Raw genomic sequence first — 20,272 nt, 5'->3', positions numbered from 1 at the left:
GCTATATGAGGGCAGAGTTTCCATGGGGAGACTACTACAATAGTCATCTTCCTATATGTTTTATAGAGTGTACTTCTTTGCTAAATGTGGTCTTCTATGTGAGCATGGGATGACCTCACCTCAGACAGCTGATAGACTAGAGACTATATTGCAGGCCCTAAAAAATAGGATATATGAAAGAGGATTGTATTCAGGCTTTAGCAACTTGTGGGCCTGGGTACCAGAGGTTTTCCACGGAGACATCTATCCAGGCCTGGTGGGAAGGCCCCAGCGAGGGAAGTGAATGCAGGCAGGGAAACAAAGCCTCTGCCATGCCTTCCAGGTGGCTCAGTAACTCCACTAACTCCGAGCCTGGGTCTTCGAAAAGCCCACAATCCAGTGAGGAAAGGGGCGGCTCTTTGGGAGAGAAGATCTCTTCCCAAGTGTCGCAGCTCTTGGAACAAAAGGGTCAGACAAAGGAATAGTTCTCACATTCCTTTCATTCCCTGCATGGCTCTCCTATATACAGTTCTGGCAGTGACTTAGAGTTTGACAGCAAGCCCCTCTCATTGGCTTGGGCTGAGAGTTTGGGGGAAACCTTATTTGCATTTGGAAGGGCTTGGTGCTGTTCCTAAGTGATTGATAGCCACGCCTCTCCTGGGGGGGGCGGGGGGTTGTGGGGGCGGTAATTAAGACAGGAGCCAGGGTCCAGGAGACCTGAGAGAACTCCTTCTGTCCCATGTAAGTGAATTATCACTGCAGGGTCCCAGGGTTCAAGGCTGGAAACCAGGCTGTCTGCGCGTAGCCCATTGCCCCACAGCAACTGACATTATTTCAGAAGATAATAATAAATACAATTGAGGCTCAACTACATCCTTAGAAACAATGTGCACACCTGAGGGAGGAATTGCACTGGGCAAAGACATGTGGTTATTTCCTTTGCATTGCTCACTGATTTGATGGGAAAGGTAGAAAAAGAGGATGGCATGAAGCTGTTGGCTTACTCTTTCTTACAGCTGGTAAGACATAAACGGAAGAGTAAAATTTAAATCCACAATAAAAAGCTCTCCCTGAGATAGAAAATCTTGGAACCCATGGGAAGAATCAGACACGAGGAGAGAGAGAGATTGAATAAGAAGTGATAGAGGCCTTTAAGAAGCTATTCCTCAGGTCCATCCTTTAATACAAAAAAAAAAAAAAAGAGAGAAAGAGAAAGTCAACAATTCCGAATGCAGACGGGCCTTAGTAATGGTTCAAGACACACTAATAAGGAAATATTCTTTATCTGAACTGCTTGTATCTGGTAAGAACCTTAAACAAGAAATCCCCTTACTGTCTGGCTTGAGATTTTGGAGGACATGGGAGCAGATGGGATGAGCCTAAGAGCAGTCAAAGCAGAGAAACTAAATGATGGAACCGCACGTCTCTCCATACATAGCACAATGTGAAGTGCTATGAGAAAAGCAGTCCCGGATAGACAGGCTCATGCAGCTCTTAGGAACACTTGGTTATTGCTAGTTGAACATCTGGGACGAGAAGATAGCACACAAGGGGAAGAGGTCAGTGGGAGAGCTGGGCGTGCAGGGAGTGGTTGTTGAGACCCAGTTAGCTGGGTCAGATAGGACTGCTCACAATGCAAGTTTAAAAATTAATTCAACAAGAACCTCAGGGCTCATATTGGGCTTTATGGTTCTTATGCTTCCCATGGTAGGGTGTGATATTTACAAGGTGGAAGGCTGGGGCAGATCCAAATGATTTAGACTGGTATGAAAATAAGGCTCATCAATGGCTAAGTTCACAAGGGTATGGAAAAAGAAGCAGAAAAGGAGACTTGTCAGACTGCTTGAAAGCAAACGTGACAAAGTTTGTGTGATGGTAGAGTTGTTGGAGAAAAAGTAATAAGATGAACTCCAGGTTTGGAAACTTCTGAAAATGTTCCACAAAGGGGCAAAACAAATGGACGACAAAGGGCTCAGAGGAAGAAAACTGAGCAGACTTTTGGACCTCTAGAGATTGCTGTTCACACTTCTATCTTACATGAAAGTTTACAAGGATGGTCATTGTTTGTTTTCCTTGGTGCCCCTTCAGTAACTCCGTGTGACTGATTGGAAGGTAGCAGTCATGGTCGCAACCCAATGCTTGACAGCCAACTCTCCCAGTAGATGTAACAGGCAAGAGCCCACCTCATTCCATTTTGTCCTTGGGTAATGTGAACAATACCAGCTAGACCCATCCAGGCCAACAGCTGCTGCTGTATGGCAGTGTCTGAGTCCAGATTGAGGGCTTTCATCAGCTTCCATCATACAACAGAGCTTCCATCCAACTTTCAGAGCTTCCATCATGCAACACTATGCCACTTTCCCTTTCCTTCTTTCTTTTGGATGCCTGCCAAAACCTGGGCATTGTCTGAGTTTTTCCTTATCTCTAAAAGTAACCCCCCCTCATTTTTTTACCATGTAGCTTTTCACAGACAATATAGCTTTTCTCTCTCTCTCTCTCTCTCTCTCTCTCTCTCTCTCTCTCTCTCTCTCTCTCTCTCCTTTCTCCTTCCTCCTGGTAGATGCTACTATTTACAGCTTGCTGTGTTTTTCTCTTAAACCCTAATAAAATTGTCCTGATCATAAAAAGAGATGATAGATGATAAGGAACAAAAGAGAGTGGCAGCTTCATCTATGCCACTGTAACACCAAGACTTTTCTTCTGTGGATGTAACTGATACAAGTGATGGTGTATTTTCATTGTATATTTAGCCTTACTACCTCTTTGCATTCCCTTGTTGCTGAATGCTAAGAGCACCTGGAATTTACTTGGAGTGGATGGCAGTACTACACTACCAATATGTCAAACAGCACAGACTGTAGTGACATGAAAATTCTATGTGTAACCAAATAATTTCTGGTTGGATTTAAGGCCACTCAGTAGGAGCAGGTTTGGTATTATTGTGATGTTAAATTACCTGTATGCCCATGTCTACTTTGCCACTAGGCATGGCCACTTGAGGAGGCAGAACTTGGGGAATGCCGGGATGGGTGCTGGGCTGTAGGGAAGTGCCAAGGCACTGCTTCAGGAGTGGGAAAGCTCAGTCTCAAGATGTGGAAAAGCCTGAGCTGGCTCAGGAGTCCCCAGGCCTGCCAGGAGGCCAGGGGTGTGGCATTCTCAGATTCTTGGACATCCAGGTGCACTGGGAATTGCAAAAGAGTAGAGAACAGAGTCAGAGGCCGGTGGGCTAGGGGCAGCATCTAGCCTGGGGCTGGAGGACAAGGGGAGCTTTGGCTTGTCTCAGTAGAGATGACTGTGCTTGGTGGAGAAGAGAAGCTTGCTTGATGGAGACAAGCTTGGTAGAGGACAGAGAGACCCTCTATGGGAGACTAAACTAAAGCTCTATAGGAGATGGCCTTCCTCATGGCTCCCCATGGCCAACCTTGGTGAAAAGAGACAGCCCATGGTTCTAAACAGTTTATTGTCATGGTGGAAAGTGGATGCATAAAACCATACTCCACTTCTCAGGTTGGACCTGAGATTAAATACCTTTTGCAGAGAGTAATGTCTGGGAAGGGAAGCTTATTGGCTAAGCCCTCTAAGTACCTCATTAGCATGGAGAACTCTGTTTTGGGCCTATTTGACTGTGGTCACATCTCTTTTCCTATTGTCTTGGTCTGAGATGTTAGGGATGCCTCATCTACATGTGGATGGCTTAGGGGCATTGCCTCTGTATGACTGATGGCATGGGACAGGGGCCTGGTGCTAGGAGCAGGGGAAGCTCCTACCATCCCATCAAGGTCTCTGGGGCTTCTAGCCTTTGGCTCGACCTTACCAGGCTTTCTCTCAAGGTCCACCAGCCCAAAATTGCCTACCTCTAGCAAAGATTTATCTATATGCATTCAGATATTATATAATCAATAAGGCCCTCTTCTCTCTCTCTCTCTCTCTCTCTCTCTCTCTCTCTCTCTCTCTCTGTATATGTGTGTGTGTGTGTGTGTGTGTGTGTGTGTGTGTGTGTGTACCAGGCTGTCCTTGATCTCACAGAGATTTGCCTGTCTCTGCCTTCTAAGTGCTGGAATTAAAGGTATATGCCATTACATCTGGCTAGCATTCCAAAATTTAAAACAAGGAGAAACTTTATTAAACTAGATCTTTTGGTCCAGTGGCTCTAATGTTCTGAAGAAGTCTATGTTTCAAGAAGCATGCAAATAGAACAGAAGCAGAATTTAGCATTCCTTGTCCTTGGCTATGTTAAAAATAAGGCTCTCAATGTAAAAGAACAGTTTAAGATGTTTGGTATAAGCTAAACTTAATAAATGTATAGCATATAATTCCCCCCCCCCCCGATTCACTAAAGTCAGGTTGAAGACCTATGGTGGCACATCACAGGCACAAGCTGTTGCTATTATTTTATTAAATGGATATGATGTGCCTGTCAAATCACCTTTTAAATATTTATGTTTATGTATGCAGAATACTAGTGCTGACAGTCTCACTTATAGAAAACATCTCTTTTGCAAAAGGTTACTGTAGAAATTCATAACTGGTCTAGTGATTGAGGTTAAGTGACTTTTGTTTTGGCATTTAGAAATGAAGAAAATAATCAGATATTTGTATCATCCCCTCCAAGACTCAGGAAACACAGCGAAGAGAGAACAGAACTAATTTAAGAGTTTGAAAATGGTTTGGGCTAGTATGTAGCTATTTTATCTGAATGGAAATATTCCTTCCTAGAAGAAGGTAGGATGCTTGTAAAATTCAGGAAGCACATGAAACCTACAAATTCAAGATCACAGGATTCTGAAGTTACAGATGAAATATTTTATTGCTGTGGGAAAATGGCACTTTGGTGTTTGCAAGTCAGGCAGGGAAGTTAGTGTTTTGTTCATTTTTATGACTGTTATTCATGCTGAAGGAGGCTTTTCAGTGATGCCATATCTAAATGTCACCCACACTCCTATAAGTAGCACTAATACATTCATTGGCTCTCGAAGTTAGAATGGCTTCTTTGGCTTGTTGTTGGTTTCCTAGCTGTGTTGAATATATATTGTTCACGAGGTCCAAGGAGGAGTCACACAGTAGCTACTTCCCAAGGCTATCATGAGAATCTGAGGAGATTACATTGGTCAATCATTTAATACAACGATTGGTACATGCATAGCTAATATAAGTAAAGATTATTATATCCTTCAAAGCAAGTGGTGAGGCTAGGATAGTTCCCTTTGAGCTATGGTGTTCTCTGGTTGACTTTTGTTTAGAAGCAGGTTCCTGACAGCCTAATCCTACCCTTCCACCATCACATGTGCAGGAGCTAGGACACTGCTTCTAGAATGTGATTTCCTAGTAACACGAAACATGTGATGCTACAGGTATAGTCATTGGCTTGGATTTATTTTGTCCAGCATGGAATCAGGGCACCTCAAGACTTCAAAGATTTTTGGTTGCTCTAGCCTCTTTTTAATCACTCACCATGGCTGAATGACCCATATTTTTTCAAGACTGCTATAAAATAGAGATGGAAGTGAGCGCTGAATCTAAGCACTGTGGCTCTCTGTCATATATATTTTCTTGGTTTCTATCCAGCCTTATTTTAAATATCCCCAGGGATGGGCTTTCATCACTTTACTTGGAAGATTTTCGTGTACAGTAATTTTTACTGTCAGAAAATTTTCTCTCTCATTTGGGGTGAAATTTTCTTTTTGTTCTTTCTTTTTTTAAAAAATTACTCTATTAGTTATTCTGTGCTAAATCTGATTAAATAATTCTTCCTGCCTACTTAGTATTTCTCCTGTCAGATTTTTGCAGTCAGTTATTAGCCCCCCCCCAATCATTATTTTTCAACCCCAGACATCCTCTTTATCTTTAATCACTTTTCCTAACTCACTCCTCTATCACTGTGATCATTATTCTCACTGTTCTGAATTAATACACCTACTTTTTGGAAGGTGACTTCAGTATCTTAAGTTTAATGCTCCCTTGAAAGTAAAACACACTAACATCTGTTTTACATTTTACTGAAACGTTACATTGCAATCTTGTAAATAAAACCAAATTAACCTACTGTTTTAACAATGGTTATTGTTACTTTGCACTTTTCCTTTTTCCTTTTGAAGCATTTGAAGTACTGATATTTTTGTCTACTCGGTGGCAGTTTGTAGGAAGTGTTGTGCTAAATACTTCCTCTGCACTGTCCTAGCTGCCATTCCTGCAGCATGTGTGTGAGCATTCTAACTCCCATTTCACATCTGGGGAAACTAAGGTTCAGAGAAGTTTAATCAGTTTGCCTAACCTCTGGCTCCAGAGACTACTCACCTTTTTATGGGCGAGTAATTTCAAAGAATCTGCAGCAACTTTTATAAGTTCCAGACTTCAGCAGACCCTCCTGGTAAAGACATGAGACCTTGTTCGGTGGCTGTGCAGAGCCACCCTCCTGCCACCCAAATGGAAATACTTCACAGTTGCTCTGAAAATAGGAGCTGCTAAGTCTGTCACATTCAGAGGGAGATTTCACAGTCCTCTAAGTTCAAGGTAATTTCTTTAACTTTTTCCCCATCAACTTTCAGGATCTTGTGTAATTTGGGTGGATGTAACTGCTTTTTTCCTTAATTCCAATCCATCATTCTGATCCATCAATCTGTCTCCTCTTGCATTGTAGGTCACACTACTGAGGTTATCTTAATGATGGGTGACACTTTCCCAGAGAAAGTAGTTGGTAGGTCTTGAATAGCCTTGGTTTCCTCCATTGCCGTCCATTTTTGTTTTGTTATTCTCTGAGGTACAGATCTGTTGATGCCATCAACACCTCTCAGAGTGATCTTACGAGTTCAAAACATTTCTTTTACTGCTTTATTTTCTCTTTCCAGTCTTTTGTTTTCCTTGTGACTTTCTTCTTGTTAAAAAGTCATTCATGCACCATGCACCACCTGATGCCTAGGCCAATTTTCAGCAGTTAGTTTTTCCCATGGTCTATCCTGCTCACTGGCTGAGAATCAGAGAACCCAATGGCTGAACAGATGACTGCTTGCAAACTTTCCAGATCTGTGACTCAGGTCTTGAGCCAGTATGGTAAGTCTCAAAAATTTAAGTGTCATTCTCTCCACAGAGTTGTTTGTAAAAGATCTTGTCCACCTCATTTCTAAGGCACTTGGTGACTATTACTAAAAGCACTATTTCAAGAAAAACAGAGAAAAATTCCAGTTTACTAAATGTTAGGGTCTGTTTAATTTTGGAAATTTTTACAATATAGGGTGATTTACAAAACTCTCTGCCACAATACACTGCTTAAAGTGATAAACCAGCTTTCATGCATCTTAGCTACCTTATATTAAAGGCAGACTTGGCTCATTCCTGTTCATGACTAAACCTCTCTTTCTCAAGGGTTGGATTATGTCCATTCTGAAACCTTAACTACAAATGGTTTTGTGCTGCCTGTTTCAGGAAACAGCAATCATGTTTTGTTTCAAAAAACTGTGATGATCATCTTGCAATCCTACCTTTGTTTCAAAATGTTATTATAACTACTTGTTGCTATGACTATATTTGCTATGACTGCCTTGTTACTGTTGGGAGCTATTAAGACAACACAATTGTCCTGATCTCTGAATTGGGCCTCTCTCCCCGAGAAGAAAAGAGGGTCAAAAGCGGGCCACCGATGCACTGCTCTGAGAACAACCACAGATTGTTCCAGCCCTAAGTCAGCCCCGGATGTCCTGACCTCAAGATGTACCCTGATACCGCCAAGTTCCTGCTTCCCCTTGTAGTCGCCAAAAGAAAAATTTCCCCTGCCCCATCCCTCCTGCTGAGAAGTACTTCCTCTTTTTCCACTGCCCCATCCCTCCTGCTGAGGTGCATTTCTGCTGCTCCATTTTTCCTGCTCAGAAGTACTTCCCCTTTTGCTTCTGCATTTAAATCTTGAGCCTTGCTAATACAGTGAGACCTTGATGTTACTCAGACTGCTTCCGTGTGTCATTCATTGCATAAGGTTCTCATCTCTCTCTACCCCCCATTTGGTTCTTAGTAGAAGGTACCCTCGAGACCCTCGAATAACTGGACCTGCTGGATGGGTCAAGTGGCGCCAGACGTGGGGCACGAGGTACGACCACCGTCCGGACAACGGATTCAAGAGGTACCACTCAGACAGTGAGACAGTTCCCTGCCACTTTGCTCGAGTGTTGCGGACGTCGAGAGGTAAGCCTGGGCATAAAATTGTTGTCCCATTCACCATGGGGAATGTTCAGTCCAAAGAGACAGGTTTTATTCAAGAGATGAAGGGGTCTCTTTAGGAGAGAGGGATAAGAGTTAAGAAAAAGGATTTAATAAAATTTTTTGTTTTGTGGACGAGAGATGTCCATGGCTGGTATTGAATGGTCCTGAAATACACCCTTTAACTTGGAAAAAAGTAGGCAAAGATATCAATGCTTTGATAAAACAAGGAGATGTCCCTGAGTACTTTTTTAGCTATTGGGGAATCATCAGAGATCTCCTTAAACAGTCAGAAGAGGGCGGAGAAGGTGCCCGCCTGTTAGCCCGTACTGAAGATTTTTTAGAAAACTCCCTATCGCTGTCTCACAAAAGCGAAACTAAGCCGCCAGCGAATCGTCAGTCTTGGCCATCGATTATCGATGCCCCTTTCACAGTATCTATATTAGAAGTTTTAGCAGGAAAAGGCTACTTGATACCCAATGAATGGAATAAAGTTGTTCAGTCTGTCCTCACTAGAGGACAATATTTAACTTTGAACTCAGAGTTTGTGGACAGAGAAGAAAACTTGGCTGCAAATAATAGGAAGAATCCTACTAGTAAGAAAGCCTCCTGGACTGCTGATAAAATCTGCGGTAAAGTCAATTTCACTGCAGACATAAAACAATTAGGGCTCTCCCCTGGTGTCCTCGCCCAGAGAGCACAGGTGGCCCTAGGAGCTTGGTGCGCTGTCCCTGCTGCAGGGGCGCTAAGTTTTCCCCTAACCAAGATTATTCATGGGCCCCAAGAGTCCTATGCACAGTTCGCTGCCAGATTGCAGGAAGCAGCTGAGAGAATTTTAGGACCTGAGGAAAGTGTGGGTCTGTTAGTCTGACAACTTGCTCTTGAAAACGCCAATTCGGCATGTAGGGCTACCCTAAGAGGTAAAACCAAGAGTTTAGATATAAATGGTATGATCAAGCTTTGTAATGAGGTAGATATGTTTTCCCAACAAGTTTCTAAGTCTATCAACCTGGTTATTGGGGCTGCCTTACAACTAAATAAAGGAGAAAAAACTTGCTATAGATGCAATCAACCTGGACATTTTGCTAGAGGATGGCCTACTCAAGGGCAGAGCACCCTAGTCTCAACCATGTCTGTTACCCAACAAAAATTCCCCCCCCACACACCCCCAGTCTTTGCCCTAAGTGCAAGAGAGGCCACCATTGGGCACGAGATTGCCGATCTAAGACTGATATCAATGGCCACCCACTCCCTGCGGTTCAGGGAAATGGCCAGAGGGCCCCCCTGCAGGGCCATCTCCCCTGATGACAACTGCAGACAACCCCCTAGCCCCCACGGGAGATTGTGTAGGGCCACGGCAGGGAACGCAAGATTGGACCTGTGTTCATCCACCACCAGGATTATAACTCTTGAGGAGGGAACAGTGGTCATTGAAACAGGTGAATTTGGGCCCCCTCCGCAAAAGACATTTTTTTCTCGTCATCGACCAAGTTTCCAGACTTTTACAAGGCCTAACGGTGACTCCTACAGTGGTTGACACCGACTACCATGGGGAGATAAAAATCTTAGTCACCGCCACGCAGGGACTACTTACCCTAGGGCTGGAGAGCACATAGCCCAAGCCCTACTACTCCCACTATTCGGCCGTTTCCCTTATATGAAAGAGAAGCAAGGACCATCCTCCCCGGGATCCTCAGAAGTCTACTGGGCACAGAAAATAAGCAATTCATGGCCCATTCTGACGTTGTTTCTAGAGGGCAAACAGTTTCAAGGGCTCCTGGATACCGGGGCAGATTCGACAGTAATTTCCTCAACACATTGGCCTGCAGCCTGGCCCTTACAGCCCACTGCCACTCATTTAAAAGGCATAGGTCAAACACAGGACACTTTACAAAGCTCCAAACTGCTAACATGGTCAGACAAAGAAAACAATACTGGAACTGTTCGACCCTTTGTGGTTAAAGGTCTTCCTGTGAATCTATGGGGAAGAACTTAGAGGCTTGGAAAAGTTCTCGACCTCTCGCCTGGGGCCTAAGATTGTATCAAGATAACTATGATAATGGCCTGACCTTTAAGGTTCAGCTTCTTAAAACAATCCCTAACAATCATAAAGCATCCATAGGGCCTAATCACCAGTTACACCACCCTATATCCCCAAGCAATCCCTGACTTCCAGGTACCTGCCCCACTGTTCCTGCCCCAGGGCATGCTATGACCCTGTTTCAGCCCATTCTCCCTGCGGGGGGGACCCCTCTTCCACTGATTTACTGTGGTCTATATTGAATGCTTCTGCTTTAGCCTTGTTGGATAAAACACAAAGAGATAATGCATCAGAATTTAAAGATTTTGGATGTGCTTTTCTGCTTCCCCACCCTTTTATGAGGGCATAGCCTTATTTGGAAATTTTACCCTGCTTTCAGATGTTAGGCAGCTTCCTTTCGAGTCAGTTCAGCTTACCTTGACAGAACTCTCTGGGATAGGAAGTTGTGTGTTGAGCCCAGGCATGCTTCCACTGCAGCCCTTGCTAGAGATGTGCAATAATATGTTTAGAGTAAATAAAAATAGGTATTCTTATCTTCTTGCCCCAAATGATACCTTTTTGACATTTTCCACGGGCCTTACATGGTACATTATTATGCAAGATTTTATAAATAATAGAGATTATTGTGTCTTGGTTCAGCTTTTTCCAAATTTTAGTATTCATGAGTCAGATGACTTACTGAAGTTTTGGGATCAAGGTGCCTCTTTGCCATCCCGCCACAAAAGAGAGCCTATCTCAGCGGTGACCCTTGCGGTCCTTCTTGGCCTGGGTGCTTCTGGGACCGTGACCGGAATCGCAGCCCTTGTGTCGTCTCAACAGAATGCACACAATTACCATCTGCTCAATGAGTCTATTAGCCAAGATATAGAGGATATAAAAAGGGGCCTAGATGATCTTTCTGATTCCTTGGTCTCCCTTTCAGAAGTTGCCCTTCAAAATAGAAGGGGATTAGATTTGCTCTTTCTACAACAAGGAGGCTTATGCGCTGCACTTAAGGAAGAATGCTGCGTATTTGTTGATAAAACTGGATTAGTTAAAGATAGCATTGCCAAGGTTACTGCCAGTTTAGAAAAAAGAAAAAGAGAGAGAACAACAAGAGTCATGGTATCAAAATTGGTTTTCAGTCTCCCCCTGGCTTTCGACCTTGTTGCCCTCCCTTTTGGGGCCCCTATTGGGACCCCTATTATTGATTTCCTTTGGTCCTTGGGCATTTCAAAAATTGACCTGATTTGTTAAATCTCAAATTGATTCATCTCTTTCAAGCGCATCTGTTTCAGTTCATTACCATCGGCTGGATGTTGGTGATAACAAGCAGGTTACTGGAGAAGAGTCAGACGTGGATGCAGCTTCATCACCCTTGTCTTGGGGGAGAGAGACTCAATTTCCATAAAATGCTTAAGCAAGATCATTCCCTTCCCCCTAAATTCAGCCTCATACCACGAATCATTTATAGATTGCCATAGTCTGTGCTTCCGACATGGTAATATACATTCTCACCACATTGGAAACTAAACAGTCATCCCAGGCTAGACACATCGTAAAATTGGAACTTGAAGCCATCGGCTGTGAGAGTTGTAAGGCTAAAGCACTGCACAGAGATTAGTCTGGAAGCTGTTAGACAGTCTCTGAGAGGCATGTCGGATTGCATGAAGGTTGAGTGCCCTAGGGTCCTTCCCCCAGGAAAAAAACGGCACGGGAGCAGGTCAGGGTTACTCTGGGTAAAAATCTGTGGACCTGAGAGTCAATCCTGTACATGGCCCTTAACATTGCACACTGGGGATCAGACCTCTACCTCTACCCACGGAGCTTGCTTTGTTCCTAAATCCCTTGGTTAGCCCAAGTTATACCCAAAAGACTGGAACCGTTAATTCAAGCCTCATAGATGACTTGTCCTTGTGTCCTTCATGGTTTTAGAGAATCACCCAGTGAACAAACAGACGTTTAGGCAGTCGTTAAAAACGTGGCTACAAATTTATTATACAATATGCCTTTATAAAAATATTAAAACAGGGGAGATATTGGGAGCTATTAAGACAACACCATTGTCCTGATCTCTGAATTGGGCCTCTCCCCCTGAGAAGAAAAGGGGGTCAAAAGCGGGCCACTGATGCACCGTTCTGAGAACAACCACAGAATGTTCCAGTCCTAAGTCAGTGCCAGATGTCCTGACCTCAAGATGTACCCTGATACCGCCAAGTTCCTGCTTCCCCATGTAGTCGCCAAAAGAAAAATTTCTGCTGCCCCATCCCTCCTGCTGAGGTGCATTTCTGCTGCCCCATTCCTCCTGCTGAGAAGTACTTCCCCTTTTGCTTGTGCATTTAAACCTTGAGCCTTGCTAATACAGTGAGACCTTGATGTTACTCAGACTGCTTCTGTGTGTCGTTCATTGCACAAGGTTCTCATCTCTCTCTACCCCCCATTTGGTTCTTAGTAGAAGGTCCCCTCGAGACCCTCGAATAACTGGACCTGCTAGATGGGTCATGTTACAACTACCTTGCGGTCATGTCTTTGTTTCAAATGTTGTTATGTTCAATGTATCATGCTTATGTTCTGCTTCTCTAACCCTGTCTATTTTTGCCCCATTTCAAAACCCTCTATCCCTGAGCTATAACCTTGTCTTCATCATGTCAAACACTGACCTCTTGAACCTGCCTTGTGCAACCCAAGTGCACAAGTAAAAAATTTTGCTTTAATCAATTTGGCCATGGTGACTTGGGTCTATGGTCTTTCTCCTTCTTTGTAATTAAAAATATCTCTCCCTAGCTGAACCTGTCGTTTATTATCGTTTGTTCATTTGCTTGTTAGTTCTGCTTTCATATGGTTATTTTGAATATTTTTATTAATGTTTTTATATGATGGTGGACTTTTTTTTCTTTTTTCTTTTTTTTTTTTAGTTTTTTTCTTTTTTTTTTTAGTTTAGAATCTTTGATACTGATATATCTTGGTAATGTCTACTCTAAACAAAAACAGCAACAACAAAATTGTACCCTATACACCATATGCCTATATCCTGAAGGTAATTGTCTTAATGTTTCATTGCCATGAAAAGACGATATGACCAAGGTAACTCTTATAATTGAAGACAATTAATTGAGGCTGGCTTACAGTTTCAGAGGTTTAGTTTATTATCATCTTGGCAGAAAGCATGGTGGTCTTTGTGCTGGAGGAGTCAAGAGTTCTACATTTTGATCTGAAGGCAGCCAGGAGAAGACTCCTTCTTTTCACTGGGCAGAGATTGAGCACATGAAGCCTTCAAAGGCTGCCTATGCAGTAGTAACACTTCCTTCACCAAGGTCTTACCTCCAAATAGTGCCAAACATACTCAAACCACTATAGTAGTCTTCTGTGATACTTTTGTGAATCTGTACCATGAGGTCGGGTTTTCCCACTGTAGCAAGTTGGTGCTCAGAAAAGTCAAGATTTTAGAGCCTTTAGAGATTTTAGATTAGGGATGTTCAGTTTGTTTATATACTATATGTTTAGCTCATCTATTTTTCTTGAATTTTATGACTACTACATTATTATGATTATTTGGATTTTTGTAAAGTATCATTTTAAATTTATTTTGATGTATTTTTATAAATGATGAAGGATTTCCTTTATGTTTGATATTAGCAATTTATCAGCTACCTATGTAACAGATTTTCATTGACAGAAGCTATTTTGTTGAGAAAGAACTTGAAGTTATATAATTTAGTATATTTTTGACTTTTATTGAGAAGCCAGTTGTCTATCTTATCTTTGTTTATTAAAATCTACATGTCTGTGACCTTTGACATACTTCTCAGTTGCTTTGGAACCTAATAAAATGTTTTCAACTGTCCTGTTCATTGCTTATGTGGCTCTGCATTTGATGGATCTTTGAATGGTCCTAGGTTGAGACCATTCATAGTTTTTAAAATCTTGGCAACTAGGTCTTTCTCCTCTTCTGGAATTTAATCACATTGGTTTTGAGCTCCTCTCTGTATTCTATTTGCCCCTTTCTCTGTATTCTGCATTTTTGTATCTTTGTCTCTGTTCTCCATAATGTCTTTTGCTGTATACCTCTAGTGATATGTAATATTCCTTTTATTGATTTCTTGATTTCATTTTTCCCTTTAAAATTTATTTTTGTATGCAAAGTTGTCTTATATGTTCAGTTCTTTACTTCACCTTTTATTCTTGCAAGTTAATCAAATATTCAATGCATATTAAAGAATGTAACGCTTACTTTATCTTTTGTCCTGGAGTGCTTTCATGTTGTTAAGTTTGGTCTTCTTATTTGAAAAGTAGTAATTTGATAGCTAAGTGACACTGGAATTCTCCAGAGAGCATTTCCATTTGTTGGTTCCAGGTGCAGAGGAAACAAGTAGGAAGGATCACAGTAATCCAATTATGGAGATCACAGAGAGTAGGAAGCTCAGAGGAGGCCATGATATGCATGGTTCATCTTACCTAGACTTTTGGGTTTCAACAAACTAGATGGCAAGTCCCCAGGCTTCTGTCCATCTGGCCTACAGAGTTCTCTAAAGTATCATTCAACTTACTTTTATTTGTATCTATGTGTCAGCAATGGCCCCAGGGAAACATGTCTTTGGGTATTATATTGTGCAGTTTTCCATTTCAGTCTTAACCTGGATCTTAGCCTAGTCGCTTGCCAGTACTTTAAAAGCTGTGATAGTAAAATTGGCCATCCTACCAAAGGCAATCCCCATCAAAATCCCAACAAAATTCTTCAAAGACATGGAAAAAGCAATTCTCAAATTCATCTGGGAAAGCAAAAACCCAGAATAGCAAAAACAATTCCTAACAATAAAAGAACAGCTGGGGAAATCACCATCCCTGCCCTCAAGCTTAAGTACAGAACAATAGTGATGGTATTGCTACAGAGACAGACATGTTGATCAATGGAATAGAACTGAAGACCCAGAAATAAAACTACACACTTATGGACACTTGATTTTTAACAAAGAAGCAAAAAAATATACCATGGAAAAGGAAAGCATCTTCAATAAATGGTGCTGGCCTAACTGGCTTTCTATATGATGAAAAATGGAAATAGACCCATATTTGTCACCTTGTACAAAGCTTAAGTCCAAGTGGATCAAGGACCTCAACATAAAATCAGATACATTGAATCTAGGAGAAGAGAAAGTGGGAAAAAGCCTTTAACTCATTGGCACATGGGGAAATTTCCTAAACAGAACTCCAATGGCTCATGCTCTAAGATCAAGAATTGATAAATGGGACGTCATGAAACTGGGAAGCTCCTATAAGGCAAAGGACATAGTCAATAAGACAACTAGGCAACCTACAGATTCCTGGGAAAAATTCTTCACTAACCCCACATCTGATAGAGGGCTAATATCCAAAATATATAAAGAACTCAAGAAGCTAATCATCAAAAACAACCCAATCAGAAAGTGAGGTATAGAGAACTAAACCAAGACTTCGCAATTGAGGAATCTCAAATGGCTGAGAAGCACCTAAAGATATGTTCAAAGTCCTTAGTGATCACAGAAATGCTAATCAAAATGACCCTGAGATTCCACCTTACAACAATCAGAATGGTTAAGATCAAATCCACAGGTGACAACACATATTCGAGAGTATGTGGAGAAAGAGGAATACTCCTCCACTGCTGGTGGGATTGTAAACTGGTACAACCACTCTGGAAAGCAATCTGGAGGTTCCTCAGGAAATTGGAAATAGATCTACCTGAAGACCCAGCTATTCCATTCTTGGGAATATACCCAAAAATGCCCTACAATGCCACAGGGGCACGTGTTCCATTTTGTTCATAGTGGCTTTATTTGTGATAGCCAGAAGTTGGAAACAACCAGATGTCCAAAAGAATGTATACAGAAAATGTGGTTCATTTATACAATGGAATACTACTCAGCTATTAAGAACAAGGACATCCTGAGTTTTGCAGGCAAATGGATGGAACTAGAAAATATCATCCTGAGTGAGGTAAATCAGAACCAAAAGGATGTGCATGGTATGTACTCACTAATAAGTGGATGTTACAAAGAATAATAATGAATGAATGGAAACAGGAAACCTTGGAGATAGGAGGTTTCGTGGAGAGACCCTCCAGAAGACACGAGATACCTGGGAGGTGAGAGACTCTCAGGACTCAAAGGGAGGGACCTTAAATGAAATGGCCTACAGTTGAGAGAGAGGGAACTTGTAGAGCCCACCTCCAGCAGAAAGACAAGTCATCAAGTGAGGGATGAGGTTGCCATCCCACAGTGACAAATATGACCCATAATTGTTCCTGTCTGAAAGAATTACAGGGATGGAAATGGAGAGGAGCCCGAGGAAAAGAAGGTCCAGTGACAGGCCCAAAGTGGGATCCAGCTCAAGGGGAGGTCCCAAGGCCTGACACTATTACTGAGCATATGGAGCACTCACAAAAAGGGACCTAGCATGACTACACTCCAGAAGACCCAACAAGCAGCTGAAAGAGATAGATGCAGATATTTGTACCCAACCAATGGACAGAAGCTGCTGACCGCTGTTGTTGAATTGGGGAAGGCTGAAAGCAGCTGAGGAGAAGGGCCATCCTGTAGAAGGACCAGCAGTCTCAATTGATCTGGACCCCCAAGATTTCTCAAACACTGTACCACCAAACAGACAGCATACAGCAGCTGATATGAGGCCCCCAACACACATACAGTAGAGGACTTCCAGGTCTGTGTTCATTCAGAGATGATGCACCAAACCCTCAAAGAGATTGGAGGTCCCAGGGAGTTTAGAAGTCAGGTGGGGGTGGGGGTGGGGATATCTACATGGAGACAGGGGGTGGGGAGGAGGTATGGGTTGTGGAACAGTTGGAGGGTGGATTGGGGGAGGGGATAAAATGTGGAGTGCAAAATAAATAAATAAATAAATAAACCAAACCAAACCAAACCAAAAAATCCTGTTATCCTCAAGAACTTTTCTTCAATATTTCCCATTTTTTTTCATGGTCCTCAGTGGAAGGAATTAGTTCAAATTAAAATGTCCCATAGTGATGAAAGAAATTTTTTTCTAATTTTGATTTAAAGATCTAGTTCCTTTCTATACTACCATTTGTTGCGAATTCTGTCCTTTCCCATTAGGTTTTGGTAATTTCTTTATCTTAAATGTAACCTAAGACATCACACATTTTTGTTATTGTTGTTATGTCTTAGAATAGCAGTGCATAGAAAGCACATCTCTATCAAACACACAGTCACCACAAGCTAACTCACACCAGTGAAAGTACTGATCAATGGAATCCGTGATAGAGACTGCTTACTCTACAGATTACAGGTTCCTAACCACTACATTACAGAAGCAAGATATTAGTACTCACTGCTGTATGTGTTAGTATACATTGATGTATTTTTGTTGAATTCAGGAGTTTAATAGATATTCTGAATTGAAGATCATTTTTGCTCTTTCAAATGGCAATGAGTGTTTAACGGTAGACATGAGATTTAAAGAATAATCATGAGCAAGTAGGCTTCATCCCAGGGATGCAAGGATAATGTAATATATGGAAATCCATCAACTTAATCTACTATATAAACAAACCCAAAGGGGGGGGGGGGAAACACATGATCATCTTGTTAGATTCTGAGAAAGCATTTGACAAAACCAACACCCTTTCATGATAAAAGTCATGGAAAGATCAGGAATTCAATGCCCATATCTAAACATAATAAAAGCAATGTACAGCAAACCAGTCACCAATATCAAAGCAAATGGAGAGAAGCTGGAAGCAATCCCATTAAAATCAGGGACTAGACAAGGATGCCTGCCCACTTTCTCCCTACATATTCAATATAGTATTTTAAGTCCTAGCCAGAGCAATTAGACAACAAAAGGAGGTCAAGGGGATACAAATGGGAAAGGAAGAATTCAAAATATCACTATTTGCAGATGATATGATTGTATATATAAGTGACCCTAAAAATTCCATCAAACAACTCCTAAACCTGATAAACAGCTTCAGTGCAGTAACTGGATATAAAATTAACTCAAACAAATCAGTGACCTTTCTCTACACAAATGATAAACAGGGTGAGAAAGAATTTGGGAGACAACAGCCATCACAATAGTCACAAATAATATAAAATACCTTGGTGTGACTCTAACTAAGGAAATGAAAGATCTGTATGATAAGAACTTCAAGTCTCTGAAGAAAGAAATTAAGAAGATCTAAGAAGATGGAAAGATCTCCTACGCTCATGGATTGGCAGGATTAATATAGTAAAAATGGCTAACTTGCCAAAAGCAATCTACAGATTCAATGCAATCCCCACTGAAAAAAATCCAACTCAATTCTTCACGGAGTGAGAAAGGACAATGTACAAATTCATCTGGAATAACAAATAGGATAGCAAAATCTATTCTCAACAGAAAAAGAACTTCTGGTGGAATCACCATATCTGACCTCAAGCTGTACTACAGAGCAATTGTGATAAAAAACTGCATGGTACTGGAACAGTGACAGACAGGTAGATCAATGGAACAGAATTTAAGACCCAGAAATGAACCCACACACCTATGGTCACTTGATCTTTGACAAGGGAGCTAAAACCATCAAGGGGAAAAAAGACAGCATTTTCAATAAATGGACTGGCACAACTGGCGGTTATCATGTAGAAGAATTCGAATTGATTCATTCTTATCTCCTTGTACAAAGCCCAAGTCTAAGTTGATGAAAAAACTCCACATAAAACCAGAGACACTGACATTTATAGAGGAGAAAGTGGGGGGGGGGAGGCTCAAAGATATGGGCACAGGGGAAAATTCCTGAACAGAACAGCAATGGCTTGTGCTGTAAGATCAAGAATCAACAAATAGGACCTCATAAAATTGCAAAGCTTCTGTAAGACAAAAGATACTGTCAATAAGGCAAAAAGGCCCCCAAGAGATTGGGAAAGGATTTTTATCAATCCTAAATCTGATAGTGATCCAATATATACAAAGAGCTCAAGAAACTAAACTCCAGAAATTCAAATAACCCCATTAAAAATGGGGTACAGAGCTAAACAAAGAATTCTCAACTGAGGAATACTGAAGGGCTGAGAAGCACTTGAAAAAATGTTCAACATCCTTAATCATCAGGGAAATGCAAATCAAAACAGCTCTGAAATTCCACCTCACACCAGTCAGAATGGCTAAGATAAAAAATTCAGGGGAGAGCAGATGCTGGCAAGGATGTAGAGAAAGAGGAACATTCCTCCATTGCTGGTGGGATTGCAAGCTTGTACAACCACTCTGGAAATGAGTCTGGTGGTTGCTCAGAAAATTGGACATAGTACTACTGGAAGATCCAGCAATACCTCTCCTGGCATGTACCCAGAAGATGTTCCAACTAATAACAAGGACACATGCTCCACTATGTTCATAGCAGCCTTGTTTATAATAGCCAGAGCTGGAAAGAACCCAGATGTCCCCCAACAGAGGAATGGATACAGAAAATGTGGTACATTTACACAATGGAGTACTACTCAGCTATTAAAAAGAATGAATTTATGAAATTCCTAGGCAAATGGATGTATCTGGAGGTTATCATCCTGAGGGAGGTTACCCAATCACAAAAGAACTCAGTTGATATGCATTCACTGATAATTGGATAATAGCCCATAAACTTAGAATACCCAAGATACAATTTGCAAAACACAAGAAAATCGAGGAAAAAAATGTGGATACTTCATTCCTCCTTAGAATAGGGAACAAAATACCCATGGAAGGAATTACAGAGACAAACTTTGTAGCTAAGAGGAAAGGATGGACCATCCAGAGACTGCCCCACCCAGGGATCCATCCCATAATCAGCCACTAAACACAGACACTATTGCATATGCCAGCAAGAGTTTGCTGAAAGGACCATGATATAGCTGTCTCTTATGAGTCTATGCCAGTGCCTGGCAAATACAGAATTGGATGCTCACAGTCATCTATTGGATGGAACACAGGGCCCCCAGTGGAGGAGCTAGAGAAAGTATCCAAGGAGCTGAAGCGGTCTGCAACCCTATAGGTGGAACAACAATATGAACTAACCAGTACCCCCGGGAGCTCGTGTCTCTAACTGCATATGTAGCAGAAGAT

At 41.8% G+C, this 20,272-nt stretch overlaps 1 long non-coding RNA gene across 4 annotated transcripts; it reads left to right on the top strand.

The window, feature by feature from the left end:
* The first annotated feature begins 4,025 nt into the window (after window positions 1–4,025).
* On the top strand, window positions 4,026–12,568 carry Gm30723. Of its 4 annotated transcripts, none has more exons than XR_880690.3 (4): window positions 4,026–6,489; window positions 6,617–7,026; window positions 7,979–8,148; window positions 11,468–12,568. It is a non-coding gene; the product is annotated as a predicted gene, 30723 (long non-coding RNA). The 4 variants fall into 4 exon arrangements; XR_880691.3 differs by having other exon boundaries at window positions 4,026–6,673; window positions 6,825–7,026; XR_880689.3 differs by having other exon boundaries at window positions 4,026–7,026; window positions 7,982–8,148.
* Window positions 12,569–20,272: the final 7,704 nt, after the last annotated feature.

This window comes from Mus musculus, chromosome 3 (genome assembly GCF_000001635.26).
Source record: "Mus musculus strain C57BL/6J chromosome 3, GRCm38.p6 C57BL/6J".
In the NCBI taxonomy this organism is placed as follows: domain Eukaryota; kingdom Metazoa; phylum Chordata; class Mammalia; order Rodentia; family Muridae; genus Mus; species Mus musculus.
Note: the sequence above shows the minus strand (reverse complement) of the source record. Positions and strands in the feature narration are given on the sequence as shown.